This window comes from Nicotiana tabacum, chromosome 12 (assembly GCF_000715075.1).
Source record: "Nicotiana tabacum cultivar K326 chromosome 12, ASM71507v2, whole genome shotgun sequence".
Classification (NCBI taxonomy): domain Eukaryota; kingdom Viridiplantae; phylum Streptophyta; class Magnoliopsida; order Solanales; family Solanaceae; genus Nicotiana; species Nicotiana tabacum.
Window position 1 is genome coordinate 22,506,126 of NC_134091.1, and position 6,832 is coordinate 22,512,957.

The 6,832-nt window shown below is 33.4% G+C and overlaps 1 long non-coding RNA gene across 1 annotated transcript; it reads right to left on the bottom strand.

Moving 5' to 3' along the window:
- Nucleotides 1-2,503: 2,503 nt before the first annotated feature.
- On the bottom strand, nucleotides 2,504-5,664 carry LOC107798972 (uncharacterized). The gene is made up of 2 exons (XR_012697540.1): nucleotides 3,279-5,664; nucleotides 2,504-3,140 (listed from the first exon to the last, which is right to left on the bottom strand). It is a non-coding gene; the product is annotated as an uncharacterized LOC107798972 (long non-coding RNA).
- Between the last annotated feature and the right edge of the window lie 1,168 nt (nucleotides 5,665-6,832).

A 6,832-nucleotide genomic window follows, 5' to 3' on the forward strand; every position in this document is an offset into this window, starting at 1 on the left:
TTTTGTCCGAATAGAAGAAGGAAGTAAATTCAAGTGACGTGGTTCCCACTGCTGAAGGTGGGAAGCTAAAATGTGGACCCCACGCTGATGTGTATCGCATGTCTTTTGAATAGGTCTCTCTCTCCTCCACCTCTCCTTTCTCTCTTCCAACCCTTTTTCAATTCTTCCCTTCCCAAAAGGCAAATGTATCATCCCAATATAATAATTAGTTTTGCTTACAAAAATTCACATATTTATATCCTAGATTACTATATAAATTGCTGTCACATACAAACGAACAAAAGAAAAACGTGGGAAAGAATTACTCTTTCTGTTCCATTGATGTGATATAGTTTGGTTGAGTACGAATTTTAAAAAAGAAAAAAAAATATTTGAAACGTATGATATTAAACATGTCCTCGTGGTCATGAGAGAAAAAAAAGTTGCAAAAGATAAAAAGGTAGTAACATTTTTCTTGTTTAGATATAAGGAACATGGGCGAAGCTTCAAGCGCCTACAGCCAAGTAAGAATGTTCAATTGAACAGCCTGTGCCAGAAAATTACTGTATACATAGGTCAACTTCTATTATTATTATTATTAGAGTACAAAACAATACTTTGTTCCTTTCCCTTGTATTGAATTGAAGTATGAACTTTATCGATACATTTGCATGTTGACTATCTATTGGTTGTGATGAAATTAAAGACGGTTCTTTAATGGAGCTTTGGCACATATTTGATGTTCTCCACTTATGAGTTCTTTCCTTTCTTCAAAGTATAACCCTTTTATGTATGCAATTAGTTGAGTGTGACTGTGAGTGATGAGATTTGTATAGTTCTCTAGATATTATGATGGTCTCATTTACCTCTTTATTGTGACAGCTCACACTTAACCTTTCAATAAGTCCATGATTGCGAAATGTGTCTAATACCCAATTGGAGTAATCCTTGTTTAAACTTGGGAGACGTTTATGTTTAGTTGTGCGGTACTACGGTTAAAACTAAACCCTTTATCTCAACATTACAGTCAGTTTGAGCATGAACTTGGTAAAGTAGGAAAAAACTAGTGTAAAATATTCTGGCCAAGTTTCACAAAACTGAATACATTAATAAGAAATATTTAATTTATAGTCATGCAAATATTATTAGTTTGATCACAATTAACATACTTTATGCCCAAACGGAAATTAAACATGTAGAGCCTCTTTGCTTCCGCACAAAGTCTTCTCTTCTCTACGCATACAACCCATTGTGCGGCTTATGCGGAGAAGCAATTGCTGAATAGTACTCAAGCTATCTATTTCTTTTTCATAATCATAGTTTATGTATGCCTGAGCCAGTTTATGCGCACTATCACTAATTTTATATCTTCTACTATAGCAGATTCACAGATATTAAATAATTTTATCTACCAAGGCTCGGACATATGGAAATAAATTGCCTAATCTATTTTGTCTCCACTGAGACTTAGGACCCGATTGGCCACAGATTTTGTCAAAATAAATTTGGATTTTATTTGGCAAACACATGTTTGACCATAGATTTTGCTTATATTTTGGCAAAATTTCAAATCCCAAAACCAGCTTAATAGCTGGTTTTGGGCCAAAATATCACTATTGTATTTTTCTAAAATTGCCCCAAACTTTTATATTTTATAAAAGAGTCCACCATTTATTATTTTGTAACAATGTTGCTTCGTCTTCTCGGTAACCTGATAGTGTATCATATAGTTCATTATAAAAATGATAATTTTATATCAAATTTATTTATGTTCAGGACTATGGTTTGCGATAATATAACGAATGTTATTGATAATGGTACTGTTGGGTATTTGTGATAGTTTTTAGAACTTGTGGGTATAAGCCATGTTTCATGTTTTTTCAAAATAAATTTGGGAAATATATTTTGAAAACTGATGTTCAAACACATTTTCATCTTCAAACCAAACTTCACCCAAATCAGATTTTTCAGAATAAATTTGAAAATCTATGGCCAAACGCTAGCTTAAACCTGAGCTCTTAGGGTTTTTCAACTCATTTAATTGACTACTAGGTCACACCATTTGACGCAACTCAAGCTATCTAATATTTATCTTATTACTACACTAAATATAGAGCACATATATCTGTTATACTGACTGTGAATAGATTTTCCTTTTGGTAAGTAGTACTTAGTATTAAGTTCTTGCTCTGCGCGGAATTCGGGAAAGGGCCGGACTATGTGACCAGGAGGTCACGGGTTCAAGATGTGAAAACAGCCTCTGGCAGAAATACAAGATAAGACTGTGTACGATAGACCCTTGTAGTCTGACCCTTCTCCGGATCCCGCACATAATAAGAGATTAGTGCACCAAACTGCCCGCCAAGTAGGGCTTAGTACTCTTGTATTTGGTGAATAGAGATGACGTTACGAACTTGATTTTGTAAAATCAATTTTGCAACAGACTGAAAATTGTACTTACTATGTAACAACAATTACGTTCCAATCCTAGATAAAGCTGGGGTGGAATTGTGGCATAATCATATAAGACGAAATAAAAAGTAGAAGTCGTATTTATTTCATTCATATTTATTCAGCCAAAAAAGATGTCAGTATGACAAAGCAACGTCTCAACCAAGTTAGGGAATTGACTCAAGATCTCTCATATTTAGAGATCAATAACAGTTTCCGATAAAATTCCAACTGACTTTAAACTCAAAACATCAAAACTCAACTGGAAATTAACTATTATTATTCCTACTTCTAAGTATCTCAAACGAAGAGATTAAGCAGTTTTGGCTCTTTATTACCACTATCCAAACCCAGTGACACATCCGATAACTCAGTCTCTGAACCTATGGACGACGTCGTGTTCCATCTCTTCTCCAAACCGACCCACTCCGTTGTATCGATGTGATCCGATCCATCAGTAAATGATCCGGATTTGTTTGAGAACTGATTTGGAATATCCCACGCGCCGCCGCAGCGGAAGGATTCGAAGGTCTCGTTCATGTAAGGAGTAAGAATTCCGGCAAAAACTGGCCGTAGATTGCCACCAACGAGAACCGTCTCCACCGCCTTTTGACACACGTGCCAGTTACCCGTCGATAACAGCCCAACCGCACCGGTCACCGGATTCACCGTCCGCCCGCACGCTTCGAACAAAAGCGATTTAAACAAAGCTGTGAGATAAAGTTCATCAATTTATCAGCCAGGTAAATATCCATTTTCCTTTTCTTTTCTTTTTTTAGAATATAAAACTCAATAAAATAAAAAATAAAAAAGGAAATTCGTGGTAGGGGTGTGTTTGGTAGCAGTACCAGGTCTTCGATTTTCGGGAACAGCGGCGATGAAGGCCATGAGATCGCTACGCCCAAAAAACTTGGAAACAAAAAGAGTAGCGTTAGCTTGAGCGCGAGGATCATCAATTCCATCCAAACACGCCCTTAAGGTACAATTGTCACTGCATCTTCTTCGTAATACTCTACAACCATTGCAGCTCATTTTTCTAGGAGAAAACTATTTTTTCTATTTCAGAGTCCACCTTTCTTCACACTAGGGTCTACGACTAGAGAGAAATGGGGAAGCGATATAATATAGACAAAGTGAAGGAGAAAGAATAACTATGGTTAAGCAAGTGTGGTTAGTGTAGTAGAATACAGTGGCTGTACTGTATCCAAAAGCAGATTTAAAATTTTTTGTTAGTTAATGTTTCAAGTACTCTTAAGTATTAAGTAGGAGTACTTTTTTCCTAATAATAAGTACAACTCGACAATATTTTTTATTCTTTGGTAGTCTTGAAAGGACACCAAGTTTAAGAAGTTTTTCCACAAACATGCCATATATAGAGATATATCAATCTCTTCGCGACAAATTAAAAAAAATTGTCACATAAAATGATTGAGAGGAAATAACTATGTACAAAATGATTTGTAATATCATATTATATTTGTTGCCATATCCATATGTGGCTCTGTAGCATCAAAGAATGTAGTTTAACTGTTGATAAAGTTAAAATAAAATCACACTAGATCATAATTCAAATTCTAATAAAACAAAAATTAGATGGTTTGATCCATCTAATTTGTCACAATTTCGAGCAGTGGAAGCAGCCATTAATGTTTGCATTAAGGTATGTGATTTAAATTGCATTCCTAGGGGTGCGTCATTCCCCGTACTCTGCGAGAATACGAAATACTTTATACACCGGGTTATCCCGCGGAAAAAAAAAGAAGATTATGAGGCTCGTGAGGAAAAAGAAGAAATATGAAGCGTCTGCATTTTTTTCCTGTCGTGTTCCAAAGTTTGGGTTCGAACGGCTCCGTGTCTCCGCAACTTTACATCTCAATTTAGAACCTCTACCATTGGATATTTGGATTAATGGATTCTCCCTTTCTTTTCTTACTTTATCACGAGATGACATTTGACTCTTATTGTCCTTTTATTTGTACTACTACTCTCCTACTTTCCGTTCACCCAATAGATCATCTTGAAGTTGTTTTAAGTTGGTAATCTCTTCCACCATTCCTTTATTTCTTCTATTTGCTTGTTACAACTTAAGAATAATTCTCTTTTGTCCTGCTTCAATTACCAAGAACAACTCATATGCTTACCGACAGGAGCGGAGGCCGAGCGCGGGACGCAGGTTCGGAAACTCAGTAGTTTTTGTTTAAATTATGTATTTGTCTTAAAAAATCTATTGAATAAGTACAACTTGTTAATTTAGAACCCAGTAACTTAAAAATATTACAATCCCGAACTCATAAGGTTCAAATCTTGGCTCCGCCTCTTCTTACCGAACTTTTGAGTTGTGACACTTGGTCCTCTTGAAGTTGTTAATACAAACCTTAGAAGTTATATCATAAAAATATATTACGTAACTCGTTTCATTTTACATGATAATATTTGACTTAGACTATATATTATATCGGTTGTTATGACAAAATTATTAATTGAAAAGAACCATGATACGGAAAACATTCCATCAAAATTTAGGATTGAAAAGTTTGAAGAATTTGAGTTCTTAGAAATTGTGCAAATTGCATAAAAATGAAATAACGTAAACATTTTAGGACGTCCAAAATGGAAAACATTCTTATCTTAATTGGGATGTGAATGAATTAAATGATAAAGGTCGCCTTTAGGTAAAAATTATGAGAAGACAAGACAATGTGAGAGATCGTATCTGAGTAGCCAAAGCTAAAGGTGATTTAAGTACTCCAAATACCTTAGGTAGTCAAATGTTCAAAAGATAATACAATTAAACACGATACTTCAAAGTGATTTTGAAGCTCTTGTTTGGGTGCTTAATTTTTATCATAGGTTGATGTAAATTGTTTATCAGCTAATTTTGTTTTTTGATAAGTTGATATTGTGTATGCATAAGCTACTTTCTTCTGGTGTTTTGTCACATCTTATTGTAGTTTCTTACAATTTAGCTAATTGAGATAATTAAAATAAGAGCTAGACTACACATAATGCTATTTCTCAGCTCCTAACCTTTTGATCTGAAATTTTTCATAGACACTCTAACTTATCCAGATAATCTGTTATTATTCATGTCAGATATATTCATTTGTCATATTCATACGGATTTGATTGAAATGAAAATAAGAATAAAAAAGATTCTCTGTGAAGATGGTAAGTAGAATCCGCAATGTTTTCAGTGGTTATTGGGTTGGGTTGAGTAGGAAGTGACTCAATCGTTCATTGCAGAAATGACATCCGGAAGACATTCTAGAGGGTTGTTCCTTTAGAAATTAGCCAATGTGTCATGAATTTCAATTTTTTAGTTTAATTTTTTCGGACACAAAGTCCTAAAGTTAAGATTTTTAGTTTAAATTTCCAAAGACAAAATAAGTACTGGTTAATTCTTAAATAGCACTCCTAAAAATAGCTATTTGTGTACCTCCCCTCGTCCATTCGGCTTGATGAGTACTTTCCTTTGATAATTCATCTCGTTTTTGTTTACGTTGAGAAAAAAAAAAAGAATTAACTTAAGGCTGTCCACGAATATAGCTTATATATATATATATATATATATATATATATATATATATATATATATATATATATATTATTATATAATTTATGTATACTGACTAGAAAGAGTATTATAGTAAATTTGACTGGCTATTTATATAAAGATTCCATCTAGTTTTCGTTTGCAACTGACTAAGAATAGTCGGACCAACTATATAGAGAACATATATCATAACATAATATGAAATTTTAGTTGCAAAGTAAACTTAGCAGCTATAGTAAAGTGTTATTTTACAGGATGATTGTTACATAGAGGTCTAATTATCTATCGTGGTTTCTAAAAGTAGTTGTCTCAAATTATTTGTCATTTTAGAAGTTCAAGACTAAATTAATTATTTTTTTCTCATTTTACCCTTAGTAGTAGTGGTTCTTGAAGATGGAGATGTCACATAAATAGAATAAGATATTTAAGGAAGATAAATTATATCTTAAGACATAAATTAGGATAAAATAGTATTAAAAAAAACTCCTTCTAATTAATATTTCTTAAGGGCCGTGTAAAAGAAAAATATGACAGATAATTTGAGAAGGAAGGAGTATATTTTTGTAATTTTGTAAAAGTAATTATAATTTATTTAAAATAAGTTTTAAATATATTATATTTTGCGTAAATTCCTCAATAAAAACATAAACCAGAAAGAAAGATAAACAACTCACCACAAAATGAACACCTTGTTAGTTTGAGTGCCCGTATGGATTACTGAAGAACTTGATTCTTTACTGTGTTCCTTAACCGTAAAGTAAATAAGCAATACAATGAACACGGTGATTTTTAGGTGAAAAATCACCCGGCTCAAAAGGTGCAAAAAACATGACCTACCACGTAGTATTT